The sequence below is a fragment of the Schistocerca americana genome, chromosome 1 (genome assembly GCF_021461395.2).
Source record: "Schistocerca americana isolate TAMUIC-IGC-003095 chromosome 1, iqSchAmer2.1, whole genome shotgun sequence".
Classification (NCBI taxonomy): domain Eukaryota; kingdom Metazoa; phylum Arthropoda; class Insecta; order Orthoptera; family Acrididae; genus Schistocerca; species Schistocerca americana.
Window position 1 is genome coordinate 293,621,493 of NC_060119.1, and position 19,309 is coordinate 293,640,801.

A 19,309-nucleotide genomic window follows, 5' to 3' on the forward strand; every position below is an offset into this window, starting at 1 on the left:
TCAGAGCCAAGGTGATTTCTTTCAGTTTATGGCGAAGCGTCTGCTGCAGTGTCCAGGCTCAAACAAGTCGCGGCGGCATTGGGCACTGCTAATCGCTGCACTTGTCGCGAGCTGCGATATCAAGAGCGCACTGTCTCTCCTAACGATATTATGGAGTTATTGCATCATCCTTAACGTTATATGCAGGACGTGGGTTGGGTAAAAATTCAATTTGTAACTTCCCATCGCAATAAAATACTTTACACTCATATTTGATGCAATATTTATTATTGGTTGTCTCTCTAATGTTAATAGTATTGATTCAGATTGCGCGTGAACACGAAAACACACACACACACAAACAGTCATTGATTCCAGTGAGGGTGACGACTACTGTGTGTTGAACAAGGTATGCACCTCTCAATTCCTCAGTTGGCTTCGAGTGGATGAGATTTTTCAATTACCTTGCATTTCAAGAATTATAAGGAGGAGACCGAAAGTAAATGGACTTGTATGCTAAAGAGCTGCGATAAAGCAAAGCTTGACCGATTATCAGATAATTGTCCACATGGGTTTTTTGGACGAGTATACTTTTAGTAACCAACCTACCCACCATCATTACGTAAGATTTCTCGGAGGCGTAGGGGCATTGATTTCATTAAGTCGTCGATAGTGTAGCGTCATGGTTTACTTCCCACCATACGTTTTCTGTATTCGTCCAAAGGTCCCTTGCATTTGTAGGTCCACATGGCAATGACCCTGTTACCTCTGCCCATATATTCTCTATCTGGTTGATATACGGTGATCGTGGAACAAACGGGAACAACTTTGTCCTCTTTGGCCCTGAAACCAATCTTGTACTGCTCTGCTATGATGGATTGGGCTCTGCTCCTGTAAATAAACTGTTTTTGTTACTTCATATATTTATAGTTAAATAACTATGTGTAATAAGCACGTTGCATTAGTATTTTCCAAAGTGTTTAAGAATTCAGGCCCTGTCATAGATAAGTGATCTAGATTCAACAGTCCGATTAAAAATGTGGTTTACCCAGTCTATCATATGATGAGAGCCGCAGTCGGATATCCACATTAATACTGACTGGCTGAATCCGATTAGAACGCTCTGGTATCGAAATGAAATTACAGAAATCGGATAATTTGAACGTCTGTATTGCAACAATGCTGCGCACATGATTCCATTGATGGAGTAACATTTAGCAACTACCTAAGAAAAAGTGAGAAATATGTCTACTAGCAGCAATGTAAAGTAATTATATCCCATATTTATGTGATGGAAATATTGAATCGAACAATACACATCTATTTCAGTGGTGGGAAGATTCACCATATCGGATTAGCTGATGACATAATGATAATAATAATAATCTCGTGTGGCGGATAGGGGAAAGCCTAACACATATGGGTGGTACCGAGGAAAGCAAATACTTGGGGTGAACCAAATACTAAATACGGCTACTCAATCTGTTGAACACAAAATCCAGACACGTCTGAGTGAAAATCACCGATACTTTGGTCACCGTGTGTTAGTTCAATGAGCTCGGCTGAAAATATTTGCTTCCAAAGGCTTCAACACCCTTTGGTCCTGTATGGTCCTGGTATCGCCCAGGCCAAACCAAAGAAACACAAGCAGACATGAACTGTGCAAGCAAAGGCAACTTTACCCCAGGTGGTACACAACCCACCCGTCGACAGGCGGCATCTGGATTTTCGGATTCTCGGGAGTCTAGGCTAGCACGGCACGAATATCGGAGATCTCTGGTAAATTTCCCTACAAGCAGAAAACATGCATTTGAAAACTAAATATCGATACTTCGATCCAAACACGAAAACTAAATAATCTCACATAAGAAATCGACCGACAAAAAATTCTCATCCTTGCCTCTTCAAGAACCACGACTAACTGACAATGAAACCTTGCATTACGGAAACCATCGCATCATCAAGAGCAAAACACAACAAAAGTTAGCGAAATGCGCACCAACCTACGGCATAGCATTTCTCTAACCAAGATTTATCAACATCTCTGTCAAAGAAGTCACACCCATCAACAATCGACTTATGACTATGCTCATTCAGAGCCCCCATTAAAAAATATACACTCATCAATGCACATGTCCCCACCATAATCGAAAATTTCTGGAACTCACTCGAAAAAACTATGTGCAAAATTCACCAAGATGACGTGAAAATGCTAATGGGGAAACTTCAGCTCTCTATTTGAGACAGAAAAAACCTAAAGAAAAATCATTGGTACCAATTCAACCCATCGAAACACTTGCACCAACTGCACACGTCTGACTGACATTTGCCAACAATTCAACCTCAAAATGATGTTTACGTGCTTTAGGAAAAAACCAGTTCTCAGGTAACATGCTTGGCTGTCAGGTGCAAGCTGATTACGTTCGCTTTTCGAGACTCACTGAAAACCAGATTTTTAATTCCTTTGTAGCAGAGCTACAACCAGGCAGATAAAAACTCAATAAGGGAATCGTAAGACAACGCTCGAGCAAAATTCGCCTTGCTACTTTTAGTAGCCCTCAGTGTCAGAGCGAACACCTTACGGTACTGCAAAATACATAATGCCACTTTTGTTTTCTGCCGACATATTTTTGGTTGTTGTGAATACATAATTTTTTATCATATTAACAGAATCTTCCATCGGTTTTTGGTAGAACAACATTATAATAAATGAAAAGCACCAGTTTGCTTTTGTTAAAATGCAGTACCACCACACTCTCAAACTGTAGGTTCCCTCAAACACCTCCATTTTCCTGCATTTATTAATTTCTGTTTATCTTATTGATATTTCTTAAGTTTCTTATGTATTTTGTATTTACATTGACAACTGTCTCTCCTTTTAATTGGTTGTGATCACTCTCCATGTTTCATATCTCCTGATGCAGCCTTGTCTAGCACTAATTTTATTTTATTTAGTTTTGTTTAGTAATAGAAACTGTTATGTAGGCATGCTATTCCTATGTTGTGCTAAGGTTTTCCTGTCTGCTCCATTGTTATTTATGTACTGTTCAGTTTTTACTTTTTCATTGCAAAGATGTTACTTACTGTATGTTTCTACTTCAGTCTAGATATGTTACTTCTCTTTCAATGTTGTCTGCTAACATTTAACTTCTTTGGTGATAATACTCAGTAAATGTCTGAAGATGGCCTTGTAAGCCGAAAACCGGTTAACAATAAAAGTAATATTGTAGAACAAAATCAAACTGGTGCCTTTCATTTAACATAATTTTATCTATGAACTGCCACATTTTCATAATACTTGCGAATGATACAGGACATGAAGTAAATATAGACCCTTTCCAAGTCAAAAGTCGGTAATATCCTATTAATTCGCGTTAAAATAGGCTCAGGCGTCTTACAGATACTTAATGCCTTATTAAGATAGACTGCTGTCGTGATGTTTCCGTAGTAAGCTGAATTTAATTTGCATTAGTACAGTGAATATTTTAATTGTGTTTTCCATTAGTTTACTGAATGCAGCAGTAATCATCAAAGAGAAATTAATTAGCAGCAGAATTTGCTTTCAAGATATCTAACAATCTAATCTGACAATGCTAAAGCAGTTTGCAAATTCTACGAGTGTAGAAACCTACTGGTTCCAACGACGTCATTAAACCAGTGTAGTTTGAAGAGTATATTCTTCTAGAAATGAATTGCCTTGACAGTTGATCGATCAAGAGCGGGAAAGGTAATATTTTACGAGTATATGACGAGAGGGATCACTCGCTCCACACACAGCTCAAATCTTTCTAGCTGTCTTTCTGCATTCACCCCTCTGTTATACCAAAAGTGAATATTGTGTTGCAAGTGCTACTCCTTTTTCCACCTGCGACTCAATTTTACAATGTCTAACCGTAGTTCATGATTTGCAAGTATGCAAAATCCAATGCTTAACTGCAATATGATAACTAGAACTTCAAATTCGAAAATGACAGTTGATACATACACTGACGGCATCGCGCGGCGTTCACCTGGGCGGTACCGGAATTCAGGCGGCGGTTGGCTTCTGGCCGGTCGCCGGTAGCCGATGCAGCGCGAGGAAACGCTCGAGCGTAAGCTGTTCTGATCGCTACGCAGCCACGAGCTGTCCTGCGGAATTGTTTCTGGAAGTACTTGTTATTGCTGGTGGGTAGTATGTGAAGCGAATTATCTTCCATGTTCAATCAGACTCATAACTTTAGATGAGGGCGGAAACTTGGTAAAAAAAAATTAAAAAAAAGAAAGAAAACAGTTGAACGCAAACAGGCGACCACAAGTTCAGAATGCACGACGATTACCACTAGACCAAGGGCTCACACAATCCGACAATATCTCGGAAGTAGACAACACTGCCTCGTGACACTTCCGCATCTTACAGCGTTGCCACATTGTGCAGATGGCCGGACTCTAGAGTTGTCAGGGGCGGTCAGTTTTATTGGCCACCTTAAGTGAACAACTCGGACCTAGCCTCTATGGCGGCCGGCCAGCGGTCAGTTTTTTTGTCTAAGACTGTACGTATGCCAAACCACTGATTTTTACGATTTTGGCTTAGAGCCTGCGATGCCCATACACCCCATTTTTAAAGTTTCCCCTTCGCGTGTAAATGTCGCACGGTGGTGGATTGATCACACTTCATCATATTTGACCATTCTCGAGTACACTGACGTAGATAATTGTGGACTGATGCGGTTCAACGATATTCATCGAACCCTGAGGCTGTGCTTGATCGTGGAGAGTCACTAATATCAAAACGATGCTACTTAAAACGAGAAAACCATTTTCTTGCCATGATCTGTCCGATGATTTGTTACGTACCAATCCTGTATCACGCTGCTGGCCGCAGAATTTCGTAACTGCGAGACTTCGTTCACTTTCTGTTTCTTGCTGGAGTGTCAACAAACGCGAAACGAAACAGCAGCGTTTCATTACGTTAGCAGGTCAGGCGGAAAGCAGGACATGAGTGCTTTGCGTGAACTGGGTGGCTAATATCAGCAGAAGCTTAGTAAATCAATACGACTGAGAAGTATCATGTCGCTTTCTTACATGAAGTAAGGGGCGCCGTTGCTGACGCGAGAAGGCATACTGAATATTCTTACGGACCAGTCTGTTGGTATAACAAGTGTATTACGCAAGTAGGACGCGATATGAATCGCTGATACATTCGTATTAGGAAAGCCTAGGTCATTGCAAGTGACGTTGGGTCAACACCAGCCGTAAATGCTCCAGCATCTGAGTTCAGCAGGTAGTCTGTCAGAAGCATCGATTGCGTACAGGATGCGCATACTCGATTCCCTGACACGGTATACAGTATACGCTGGGTATAAGTTTGTTGTAGATTTCCTTCTTGTACTCAACACCGCCAACAGCCGCTGGAGAGATGTCTTCATCTCCGCAAGTACCAGTCACGAGTTCGGCGCTGCTGGCAGCTTCCAACGCAGATGGGAAGTCCTTAAAGTCTTCCGTGTCAACTTGGGCCACGACACCAGCGTTCATGACACTTCAGCAGACCCAAGGGGCCTACCTGCGCAGCAGGCCTGGGTCGGTGCACTTCTCGATCACACGACAACCGTCATTGTGGTTCGGGGAGCAGAAATGAGCCAGTTACGGGAAGGGATCGAGGACCCCCTAGACCGGCGTGTGTAAACCACATACGCACTCGCCACCTTCTTCGAGTGCGGAGGGTGGAGACGCAGCATCCAGCTCCTGAGTAGCTGCCAGGCGTTGGCGGCACACCCGGACGAGCAGCGGCCAAGGGCTGCCGTAGCATCAAAAAAGGAGAGAGGTAATAAATGGTTAAAAGTCACTCTTTGTGATGTTACAAAATAGAAGTGATGTTGCTATTCAATGGAAAGTTGGAAATTGAGATTTAACTAACTGTTTTATCAATCACAATTGGCGTAAGAATCATGGATTGACCATTGTCATAAAATATTGCATTATGAGATGTGAATAGTTTTTACTTGCGGTTTCGCGTGGCTTGAGGCAGTCACAACTAGCGTGCTATTGATTAAGAAGTTGCGTTATCGTCTTTCTAATTACTTCATGATCGTAGATACGATCATACCCGGTTGTGAAGTTATTGTTATGACAAAAAAATTTCCTAAGGGACAAGAAAGTTCTTAAGGGCGCAAAAACAACTGTAACATCACGCAAAAGAGAAATTCAATATTAAAGCTGATGCAAGAAGACGATAAAACAGTTTTCTTTTTATCAATGTAACACGCACATTGGACTGCTGATCTTGGAGTCTGTAATATTAGCAAAATGCATAATTAAAATGAAAATAATACTGAGGAGATAATAGGAATGAGCACTGCTAAATGATTCAGTATTCCCAGAACAAATATTTATTATAACTAAAACGTATATCGTACCTTAAGCTTAATACTACAATGACGGTAGATTTTTATGTCCATATCATGTCCATTGAGCGCTCTTTTATATAGCCATTGTCCTCTTGAGTCGCTCGTGCTTCGTCACGGTAAGTTACAACAGTTCTTCTTCCTACACTTCACTCAAAACTTAGACGGAACACGTTTTTATTTATTTAGTAAAAATAATTAGATCAGACCGCCACAAATCTGCGTCCGTCTTACTCGAGAAAAACAGTAAAAGTCTTTTTAGCGCTCAAGGCTTCATTTGTTCTCCAGCGAACAAAATAGTGAAGGATCGCTTATCCATCCGTACTTTTCTGTTTATATTGCCGCCCAAAGACGACGAATTACATTATCTAGAAAATTCCACCGTCGCCATGCGACGCCTTATTATATATTAATCATTCTTTATAAACAAGTATTTGCCTTCTGGCTGAATTTGCTGTTTTAATTAAGCCAAAAATAGCGAATATCACATTGCCTCCCATGAGGAGAGAGGGAATGCCGAAGGATTACCTCGATCCTCATGTCCTCATGAGATATTCGTGATTTTTGGTGTGACATTTACATAATGTTACTGGCGTACCACGTACATAAATTGAAATTACATTGATAAACATATATCAGATATTTATCATTTTTCAAAATAAAGTTTTTCATTCTTTGTTCATCAGTCACTTCATTCCATAATACCAAGATTAACATTTATGTGCATATTTAAGTTTGGTCCATATTTGCTTATAACAATAAGTGAACGTTCATTTCGCACTTCAGGGGATAGAATTCAGGAATTACTTTCTCTTGAGCTTAACAACTAATACATGAGTACAGTGAGTGCTTATTTTCACTAAACTAGAGTGGACAATGTTCGAGCATCTGTTGACTCCTTGTGGTTCAATTACAGTTTAATAACGTAGCACTACACTTCGTGATGCTTTCACTTTCTGTGTTAGCTGTCTACGGCGTTCATCATGCAGTACATCTGTCCTTTCCACTGTGGTGCCAGGAATTCAAGTGGCTTCCCGGGTTTTTATTTACAATATGAAACAGAAGAAGTGGAAAATTATTAGTATGACTTACAAGCTACTGGATACATTTGTTAAGGATCGGGACTGGTCTGGAGTTTAGGGTCTTCCTATAGTGCACATTCATTTTCTTTGTCCATCAAGAGACAGGATTATAATTCATTTTAGCAGTGTTCAGGAGTGCCGGTATTAATGACTTTAAGGCCTGAGTAATCTAAAAATCTACTTCTCACTCATCTTAACTTCAACTCAAGAAAATTGCTTAATTTACATATGAAAATGTAGTCACACAAGTGTACAAATGTCTTTCCTCCAGTATGTACGATGGAAGTCATGGCGGTTAGCAGTTTAAAGTTTGGATTGTTTCGTCACCCACACGTCAGCCACTCACAGCGGCTGCACAGTGTTGCGTGAGCTCCAACACTCAGTATCCGTTCGCGCTCAGGCTGTAACAGAGCTGCTGGTCGTCGAGTGCTCCTTTTTTTTGTGAACTTCGTATCATACGAGTGCATCGATACAAACACCTCGCGCGCGTTTTCCATCGGAGGAGCCAGACACTGAAGCTGCCTCCATACTTCTCTGTCAACTGCCTCCCATGAGGCTCACAGGTAAGTGACGACGAATGTTTTAGCTGTCGCTGCACTTAGAACAACACTGAACTTTGCGTTGCACCTGTTGTCGTAGCCTTGACTTCTTTTTTTACACTTGCAGTACAACACTACCACTAGTATACAGTGAACGGTTATTTTTATTATGCACGTCGCACTTTAGTGTGCATCTTCACACAGCATTCGTGCTTAGTTCCTTCGCCGATAGAGTTCATTTACAAAACAATCAATTTTGCAGGTTTCCTCCATTGGTACAGAAAGACTTAATTCTACTATTTACAAAAGATCACTTACGAGCTAATATTTACAATTAATGGTCACTCCTTTTGTTAAGTCCAGTGAACAACTGCTTTATGAATGGACTCTTTATATCTCAAGATTTGCTTTCACTAGTGAACCTAAAAATATTCTTTCAAACTTTCTTTTAAGTGCTCATCTCCTCATTATGAAAACTACAGGTTTCGCAACACTCGTTGCATTTATTCTTTAGTGCACCCAAGATCATTTTCTACTGCCACGCAGCATATCTACTACTTAACGAGTACACATTTAACGCTGAATCTTTTTTTTTCTTTTTGTGCTTTCCTTTGTGCTTGCCAAATTTTTTTTATATTTGAGGGCAGACTGGATAACGATAGTTCTCCCTCTTCGCTTCATGTACTCAGCACTCGTTCTCTGTTAAAAAAAATAGGGTAACGCGTGTCTACTATTTTTTTGCATGAATGGAATTACCGACAGTTCACTGGGTTTACGCAACCGGTCCATAACAAACATTACCAAAGCTAGCGAAGTTCATCACGCTACGTGTCTCATTTCTCATAAGCACTGCTTTGCTTCGAAGCACACGTGCCTTTTACAAGTCGACCCTTGGTCTGGGTTAATGAACCAGGATCAAAAGGAACGGGCACAAGGAAAATGGATTTCATAAGAGGAGTGTCTTAGGAGACATTTTTGCAATAAAATCTGCATGTAAATAAAATTATCTTAATAAACATAGGCACATATATAAACTTCAACCTCCTTCCTTACAGCATGCTTTGCTACTTCTACGTCTTACTCAGGTTATAGTCAATATTAAGTTTAAATATCACTGCATTGCTTGTTCTTTAGATTAGCCTTCAATTAGGGTATTGAATGGTCGCTAGATTACACTACAGATCTTCTGAAGATCTTTACTTGGACTTATTTATGATACAGGGGGCTTGCTGTGTGGTTATTTAGTACCTCGATTCTACTGAAATCAATTCGTCAGCTAACATTCCTCATATACTCTTTACATTGGGCTCAGATCACAGGGAAATAGTTTACTTTCATAGCAATTAGTGGCCTCGTGGAGTACTTACGCTACATTATTGATGCTTCATGGTTTGCCTCTATTTGTACTGTATTTCACCTAACTTAGTTTACTGCAGCTTATTGTCTCCTTGCGTGAACACATGTGGGTTACCACTTGTTTTTCCATTTAACAGCACGCTTTAACTGAACTTTAAGCTATTTCTTCTACTCCTGTCCACTGTCTGGACTGTTTGACCATGTACCTTTTTTTTTTTTTTTTTTTTAAGCAGGTAATTTGGGCTTTTACAACAGAACTTCAAGTACTTACATTACTAAAAATAAATCTATAAATATTCTTGTACCTTGAGAGAAGTGCTTATTTACGCATCCTCCTCCATTTCTCACCTTTACATATTTTATTTAGCTCCGGGCAATCACCTCGCAAGCACTTTTTTTCTTATTACTAACTTAAAATTAAATTGAAATTCTTGGTGCAACCTCAATTTCCTGCTTCAGCTTGTTGAAGAAATATCAGTTCATGTCCATCACTATAAACAATTTTTCCATACATAGCATTTAATACTTAAAGATGACATGTAGTAGCCGTTACCATGTAGTCAGTGCGCTGTTCAACACAATACTTATCATTAACAGTTCACACAAGGGAATTTCCAGTAAGCAAGAATTCATTTCCACGACAGTATTTAACCACTACCATTATAAAATTTCTTTAAGTCTTGGTGGTGAAATAAGCCTTTTACTCTCCCCGTAGCCGGGTCAGTTAATAAATAACTCCCTATGTGCGGTTTTCTTAAAATAAGGTAAGGACCTTGGTACATGTGTTGCCACTTGCGATTTTTTTTACATATTAAGGATGGCTTGAAATGAGTCTTAAGTAATACCTTTTCACCTACATGGTAATTTACAACTTTGTTTACTTTTTTATCATAGACTTTGGAACTTAAAGCTTCTCGAATTTTGACATCTAGATCTATCTCAGGGCTAGGTATCTTGGGAAGAGGGTCAACCCACTGGAACCGGCAGCGACCTCTAGGAGGCTGAAAGGCGCTGCCTCTAATTTTCCGCAGGATGTTTAACCTGTTTGTCATTCATGGCCTTAAGTGTTTGTTCCGTTTCATATTGGTGCTGGTTATGTGGTACAAATGCCGGTGTAAAGGGGTCAAATCCACTGGGTGCATTCACTTGTGAATAGAATACTTGAGAAGGCGGATGTCGCCCGATCTTTTGGTTGCCGGCAAAACCATTTCCTTGTGAAGGAAAGTTCGCATTTGGTGCAATTTGAAAATTGTTCCGCGGTCCTCTATCCTGTGAATAGTTGTTCTTATGTTGTGCTGGGTGGCCTCCGCCTTGCCCATGCCACTTGCTATATTTCGACCTATAACTTTGATTGTACACTGGCCCATTTGAAAAATTACCACTAGTTTGTGGAGAATTTCCATACTGCTCAGGCGCAGAATTAAAGGGTGGGTTTCCGTACTGATGTTGTACCTGGTGGTTGTAAATTGGGTGGTATCTCTGCTGATTACTGTAATTGGTTTTCTGCTTCCGTTTAAAGTTATTGCCGTTTGCGTTTTGATAACCGCTGGCAGGTTGGTAACAGCGGTCGCAGTAGCTCGCTCTCTCCTTGGGCGCATTGTTGTCCGCGTGCGATGCATTCTGCTGGCTGCCAGGGAAGAATCTGCCGCTGCCAACCTTGGAGCGCACATCCTCGCTAATTAAATCTAAGCAATCCAGCACAGAAAGGAATACATCCGTGTCTTCTTCGGACACATTTACTAATTTCTCTCTAATAGACACAGGGAGTTTGCTTTTGAGAATCATAATTACGTCCTTGGAAGAAATCGGAGAATCCCAGAATTTAATTTTTGCTAGATACTTCTCAAAGTATCGCCGGAGACTTCCATGCTTCTCATTGAAAATTTCTGCACCATACACCTCCTTCCTTAATCTTTGCTGTACCCCATTACTCCAAAATTTTGCCAAGAACATTTTCTCAAACTCTTCATAATTCCTACACGTGTCTACCATTTCCGTTCCCCATAATGCTGCATCACCAGAAATAAAGCCAGTGACGAACTGAATACGCTGTCTGTCTGTCCAGCTCCTGGGAAATATGCCGGAAAAATTCTTTAGGAACACGATGGGGTGTATTTCTCGCTTCTGCGGATGAAAAACAGGAAAAGTGCGATGCTTAATCACACTTTCCTCTTGCATTAAACTCACAATTGTGGGCGGATCATTTAGTTTCCCTACTCGGGACTCAACAGGACTGTTGTTTTGCATGTAATCAGGCGGTGAACGATAAGGAGTTGACTGACATTCGTCACCGTCTAAAGAGTTGTTCCCTATAGTTTGCGTATGTGTGTGCGGATTTTCTACCCAGTTTCTCAGCATTCTGACTTCGTCCACTACTTGCTGCTTCCACTCGGGAAGATCCCGTGTAAGTGTCCTCCGAATCTGTCCCAATTCAGAAACTACTGTGTCTCCCGACTTACCAGGAGCAGCTAAGATTTCATAAGTTACATCCTTGACAGTCTCCCTAAGCTCCTCCCTGACCTTCTTTTCGATAAAAATATCTTTACCCTTTATCCATTCACTGTAGTGTTCCGACAATGCCTCCGCGTGTGCTTTCACGGTGCTCTTAACCTGTTCTTCGATATTGATTGAGTCTATCTGCCTCGACAGATCCTCCACTACACCTTCAATGTCAAATACTGCTTTTCTAACTGAGTTTATTTCTTTGGTAGCTGCCTGAATTTTTGTGTTTAATGTTCCAGATACTTCAGCTATTTCACTTTTCACCTGTTTATGCATTTTCTGAATTTGATCACTGATCTTAGTTTGCACCTCACCCAAATGGGTATTTAATTCAGCCGTAATTTCTTTATGCAGATCTGTTTTGATTGTGCCTAGCTCTGTTTTTAATGATTCGCTTACAGCATCTAGTCGGGCGTTAACAGTCTCATTTTGTGTTTTTATAGTCTTATTTTGTGTTTTTATATTCTCATTTACTGCGTCAAACTGTTGTTTCAGCATTTCCATTAACGCACCGAGGTCATTTGTAGCTGCAGCGGGACGAGTTTGGAAATCAGGGACACTTTCCCCTGTTACAGACATGGTTAGTTCAGTTTCCACACGGGAACCTACCGTTCGCGATCGTAAAGGGTATGGAATACTATTAACGTCTTCACTCCCGTCTCCTGTTGTCACCTGTCTCTGTTTACTATCTGCCATTTTCGTCAGTAAATCAGGTGCTACGCAAGGCTTTCGTCGTTTGTCAGTGACGCGGTGAGTCCGCTAAGAGCACCACTCTCGCGTGAGCAACAAATGAAATTCTATCTGGCGAGAAGACAAGATGGAACCTAAACGTTTCAGACAAATGAATGAAGATGCTCTTCACTGCAAATTGCACACACTATCCAACATGTTGAAAATGCAATACAGGTATACTAACAATGGGGAGAAATAATTTCTATTATCAGACTACGAAGAATTTTACTTTGAAAGATAAAATAAAGCAGATTTTCTATAGCGGGAAGGAGATAGAAAGGATGTGGATCGACTTGGAAAAGCAACGTTGCTACTGAAGCACTACACTGCGTATGCAAAATTCTGACTTACTTTTTGATGGCTTGAATACCGCTATGTTGTCTCAGCAAATTCACGTCTCTTTTCTTTTCTTTTCTCTCGGTAATTAAACTGGATTATTGACCGTTATTCTCACAGAGAGATGATGTGTACATGAAACGACAGAACATTTATTAACAAAAGCACATAGAAAATTTTCCAAGTATTTGAACTAATTTTTGGTCAAGTCCCTGTTCGGGCGCCAAGTGTGATGTTACAAAATAGAAGTGATGTTGCTATTCAATGGAAAGTTGGAAATTGAGATTTAACTAACTGTTTTATCAATCACAATTGGCGTAAGAATCATGGATTGACCATTGTCATAAAATATTGCATTATGAGATGTGAATAGTTTTTACTTGCGGTTTCGCGTGGCTTGAGGCAGTCACAACTAGCGTGCTATTGATTAAGAAGTTGCGTTATCGTCTTTCTAATTACTTCATGATCGTAGATACGATCATACCCGGTTGTGAAGTTATTGTTATGACAAAAAAATTTCCTAAGGGACCAGAAAGTTCTTAAGGGCGCAAAAACAACTGTAACATCACACAAAAGAGAAATTCAATATTAAAGCTGATGCAAGAAGACGATAAAACAGTTTTCTTTTTATCAATGTAACACGCACATTGGACTGCTGATCTTGGAGTCTGTAATATTAGCAAAATGCATAATTAAAATGAAAATAATACTGAGGAGATAATAGGAATGAGCACTGCTAAATGATTCAGTATTCCCAGAACAAATATTTATTATAACTAAAACGTATATCGTACCTTAAGCTTAATACTACAATGACGGTAGATTTTTATGTCCATATCATGTCCATTGAGCGCTCTTTTATATAGCCATTGTCCTCTTGAGTCGCTCGTGCTTCGTCACGGTAAGTTACAACAGTTCTTCTTCCTACACTTCACTCAAAACTTAGACGGAACACGTTTTTATTTATTTAGTAAAAATAATTAGATCAGACCGCCACAAATCTGCGTCCGTCTTACTCGAGAAAAACAGTAAAAGTCTTTTTAACGCTCAAGGCTTCATTTGTTCTCCAGCGAACAAAATAGTGAAGGATCGCATATCCATCCGTACTTTTCAGTTTATATTGCCGCCCAAAGACGACGAATTACATTATCTAGAAAATTCCACCGTCGCCATGCGACGCCTTATTATATATTAATCATTCTTTATAAACAAGTATTTGCCTTCTGGCTGAATTTGCTGTTTTAATTAAGCCAAAAATAGCGAATATCACATCTTCTTTTACTGTGCACACCGGCGTACACAGGTCACAGCCACCTCCTCTTCCCTGAGGAACAGGCAAGTGGTGAACTGGGAGAAGGCCTGATATACCAACCATCTGCGACGCCTCCCAGTAGTCGCCACCTGAAAATTTATGCTCATGAACGGCGCAAATGTTTCGGGCTGCCACCACTACTGTCACCTCTCTACTGAACTCGAAGAATATTTCGGAAATGTTCTGATTTCTCCCTCTGGCACTTCATTTTCTAGCTTCCACTGCCCGACTCACTATCACCAAATGACAAAAATGACAATAGGTAAATTCACATAGCAATGAACTACACATAAAAATGACAATGAATTGTTAAAGCCGAAATACCAAAATGTGAAACAAAAACGATACGAACTTATGCAACAACATAATACATACCCACAGTCGCTAATCAGGCAGCTATCCGGAGCAAATACGTGTTTCATCCGTAGTTCGACCGACGTTAGAAACCTGTAAGTGTTTTTTTGGGGCTGCTGAAAACGTAATATTTACCCATAAACAGCTTCCACGTTGCGCTATTTTATGTAAATATAAACAATGAGCGTAGCTCGTGTTTTTTTTTCTTTTTTTTCTCATTGCTTGTTCAGACATCGATATAACTTTCACAACACCAACAGGAATCGTTACATTCCGTGTTGAACAGCACGGCCGATTTCCCCATGCCGAAAGATTCTTTTCGAGTCGAACAGATGTGCAGAACTATAGACCTATATCTCTAACATCGATCAGTTGTAGAATTTTGGAACAAGTATTATGTTCGAGTATAATCATTTTTCTGGAAACTAGAAATCTACTCTGTTGGAATCAGCATGGGTTTCGAAAAAGACAATCGTGTGAAACCCAGCTCGTGCTATTCGTCCACGAGACTCAGAGAGCCATAGACACGGGTTCCCAGGTAGATGCCGTGTTTCTTGACTTCCGCAAGGCATTCGATACAGTTCCCCACAGTCGTTTAATGAACAAAGTAAGAGCATATGGAGTATCAGACCAATTGTGTGATTGGATTGAAGAGTTCCCAGATAACAGAACGCAGCATGTCATTCTCAATGGAGAAAAGTCTTCCGAAGTAAGAGTTTTTTCAAGTGTGCCGCAGGGGAGTGTCGTAGGACCGTTGCTATTCACAATATACATAAATGACCTTGTGGATGACATCTTAAGTTCACTGAGGCTTTTTGAGGATGATGCTGTGGTATATCGAGAGGTTGTAACAATGGAAAATTGTACTGAAATGCAGGAGGATCTGCAGCGAAATGACGCATGGTGTAGGGAATGGCAATTGAATCTCAATGTAGACAAGTGTAATGTGCTGCGAATACATAGAAACAAAGATTACATATCATTTAGCAACAATATAGCAGGTCAGCAACTGGAAGCAGTTAATTACATAAATTATCTCGGAGTATGCATTCGGAGTGATTTAAAATGGAATGATCATATAAAGCTGATAGTCGATAAAGCTGATGCCAGACTGAGATTCATTGGAAGAATCCTAAGGAAATGCAATCCGTAAACAAAGGAAGTAGGTTACAGTACGCTTGTTCGCCCACTGCTTGAATACTGCTCACAAGGGAACCTCCCCATCGCACCCCCCTCAGATTTAGTTATATGTTGGCACAGTGGATAGGCCTTGAAAAACTGAACACAGATCAATCGAGAAAACAGGAAGAAGTTGTGAGGAACTATGAAAAAAATAAGTAAAATATACGAACTGAGTAGTCCATGTGCAAAATAAGTAACATCAAGGAGAAAGTGAGCTCAGGAGCGCCGTGGTCCCGTGGTTAGCGTGAGCAGCTGCGGAACGAGAAGTCCTTGGTTCAAGTCATCCCTCGAGTGAGGAGTTTATTTATTTTTTATTTTCAGACAATTATTATCTGTCCGTCCGTCCGTCCGATGCAAGGTAATTGCGCCGTAGCATGAGGATGCTACACCTAAGCAAACATCGAAACACACGACGTCAGTCGACAACAGCGCACGGAAGAAGTATTCCTGCTAACGAGGCTCACTGGCTGGCAGCTGACTGTTCGCTACTTTGGACGGGAGTGCATGAAATACGTGAGATGTATTCCGCGGGCAATATGAATCCAGCCGACTTCAATAACAAGGTCAATGAATATTTTCCGAATTGCAAGTTTGTGGTGCGGACGCAAAACATAGACACTAAACTTATTACAGTGAACAGAGACGTCAATCAACGAACGGACAGATCATAACTTTGCGAAAATAAAGGAAGAAAAGGTTTCACCCGAGGGGAAACTTGAACCAAGGACCTCTCGCTCCGCAGTTGCTCACGCTAACCACGGGACCACGGCGCTCCGGAGCTCACGTTGTCCTTGATGTTGCCTATCTTGTACATGGACTAATCAGTTTCATAATTTGGTTATTTTTTTCATAGTTCCACACAACTTCGTCCTGTTTTCTTGAATGATCTGTGTTCAGTTTTTCAAGGCCTATCCACTGTTCCCACTTATAACTAAATCTGAGAGGGGTGCGATGGGGAGGTTCCCTTGTCAGCAGTGTGGGATCCGTACCAGATAGGGTTGATAGAAGAGATAGAGAAGATCCAACGGAGAGTAACACGCTTCGTTACAGGATCATTTAGTAATCGCGAAAGCGTTACGGAGATGATAGATAAACTGCAGTGGAAGACTCTGCAGGAGAGACGCTCAGTAGCTCGCTACGGCCTTTTGTTGAAGTTTCGAGAACGTATCTTCACCGAGGAGTCAAGCAGCATATTGCTCCCTCCTACGTATATCTCCCGTAGAGGCCATGAGGATAAAATCAGAGAGATTAGAGCCCACACAGAGGCTTACCGACAATCCGTCTTTCCACGAACAATACGAGACTGGAATAGAAGGGAGAACCGATAGAGGTACTCGAGGTACCCTCCGCCACACACCGTCAGGTGGCTTGTGGAGTATGGATGTAGATGTAGATGTAGAGTGTCGCAATTCTGCCACGAGAGGGGGAATGGCGCTGGCACGTAACGGATGAGAGCGCCGCCGTGCCCGAGCGGGGGACAGCACGGAAGGCGATAGTCTACTGTAGCGATCAGAAATGGCTATGTCTTCTGAGGCCGGCGCCGTCGGTGCGGTGGGAGAAGCTCGCGACTTGCCGCCTAGGGTCGATCTAGCGCTGGGGGCGAGGTGTCAGTAACGGCGGACAGTATCTGAAGTTATTTTAGCTGGTTAGTTACTGCAGTGACACATATAAGATGGGCCGCAGTCTGGAATGGGGGAGTGTTACCGAACGAGACGACAGTCATAACAGACGTTGCTGCCATATGGACCTCAATCTGATGCAGCGGTTTTAGTCTTTCTGGGCCGCATGCACTACAGTTCGAGTGGATGCGAAGGAACCGGTGTATGTCTTAAGGAATATTACTTGACTGCTACCGCAACAATTGACTGCCTGCAGGTGGCATTGTGACTGTACAGCTGCACCGTGTCTTGTGCGAGTCGTGCATTAAATATATCCACTTGTAAACAACTATCTGCACAGAAACCCGTGGATGCTGTGTAGCTGGTTGTTCGTTATATACTGCAAGCTTGGCGTGTGACGGTGCGTGCTGTGAGAAAGATCATGCATAACTGTATCATTACACACTCTTAAAAAAGTGGAGTAGCCAAATGATTTACGCTCGCAGTGATAAAAAATCAACTTTTAATTAATTCACTTAGAGTTTATTGAGCTATTGTTTTTATGTGACTGAGTCTATCGTTCGCTCTTGTTCCATTAAGATTTTCCTGTTATTCCTTTTGTGTTATTGTATAAGATATTCAATAAAGAAAGAAATTGAAGCAATGAATTAATAACAGTTCTACGACTGGATCTTGAAGTTCAAGTGTCCCGCATACTAGGCAGATATGGTAGCCACTAGATTGTGGCTACCGAAGATGTACGGACTATCTCAGTACAGTGCCCTTCCTAACATGAACTTATATTCGCTCCTTCAGCCCGTTTCCCCCTTCTTTACTTCCGAATTGCTCCGACAATGGGTAAATGCTGCCAGTACCTCAGGGGGTAGATAATCTGTCGATTTGAAGGAATTAAATTTTCCTGGAGGCATGTGATTCTCAGTGAACTGGTCTGAAGAGGACGGCAGCAATTCGGTGGAGACGTCGGCACTTCAGATGATTTAGTAGTTATAGTTACACGGCCCTATTCTTAAAATATTTTATCCGGAAAGAATTATCTCTGTGTTCAAAAACGTTATTAAATTGCTTGAAACTTTGCTTTTTCCCCTTCTGGACGCTGGATTTTTGTGAATAATAACGTTGTTTTAAGTTAAACAACTGTTTTATTTCAGTGAACTGATTAATCTGTTATTCCTCCTAATTTAAAATGATAGAAAGTTTTAACTAAGTGTACGGTGGCTAGTTCTGTGATGCAGTCATCGAGTGCAACTAGCGCCCTATCGTTAGCTATTTGTTTATTAAAAGGCAAACCTGCAGATTTACTACAATGCAATGTTTTTGTTTTTCCAAAACACATACTTGCTCATACGTCTCCTAACATACGGCAACCAACTTGAATCCAACTTCAAATTTCTTAAAGAAAGGAAGACATTCAAATAGCCCCAAGGAATCATAAGACAAATAACTAAAATCGTAATTTCTAATAGTATGTAGAACGTAAAGAGTTTTTGGTCCACCATTCATGAAGTGGATCCTTTCGATGAACATTTACGATAATAGCACTGTCGTAGTAGTTGAACGATTGGCACGAAAAGAACCACTTCAAATGGCGACCTGTTTCCAGGACGCGTTTGTTTGTAATATTTTTGGATATTATGTATGAGTGAAGTTTTCGTATTACGTAAATAAAATTTTTGATTTACTTTTTTCGCGTGTTACTATCAACCACTGCAACAAGCTGCATTTTGAGGATGAGAATGAACAAACGAAACAATAATAAAATCAAGCACAAGAAACAGGAATAATTTTAGCAAATTGTGATTACAGTAAAGAACGAACTGAAATACATCACAAAATGGAAGGCAAATGTTTCAATGTTTATTTATCTCTCTTTGCGTGTTGCACTTTCGTTTCAATTGGCTGGATCGTTCATGACCGACGATATCTTTTAAACTTAATT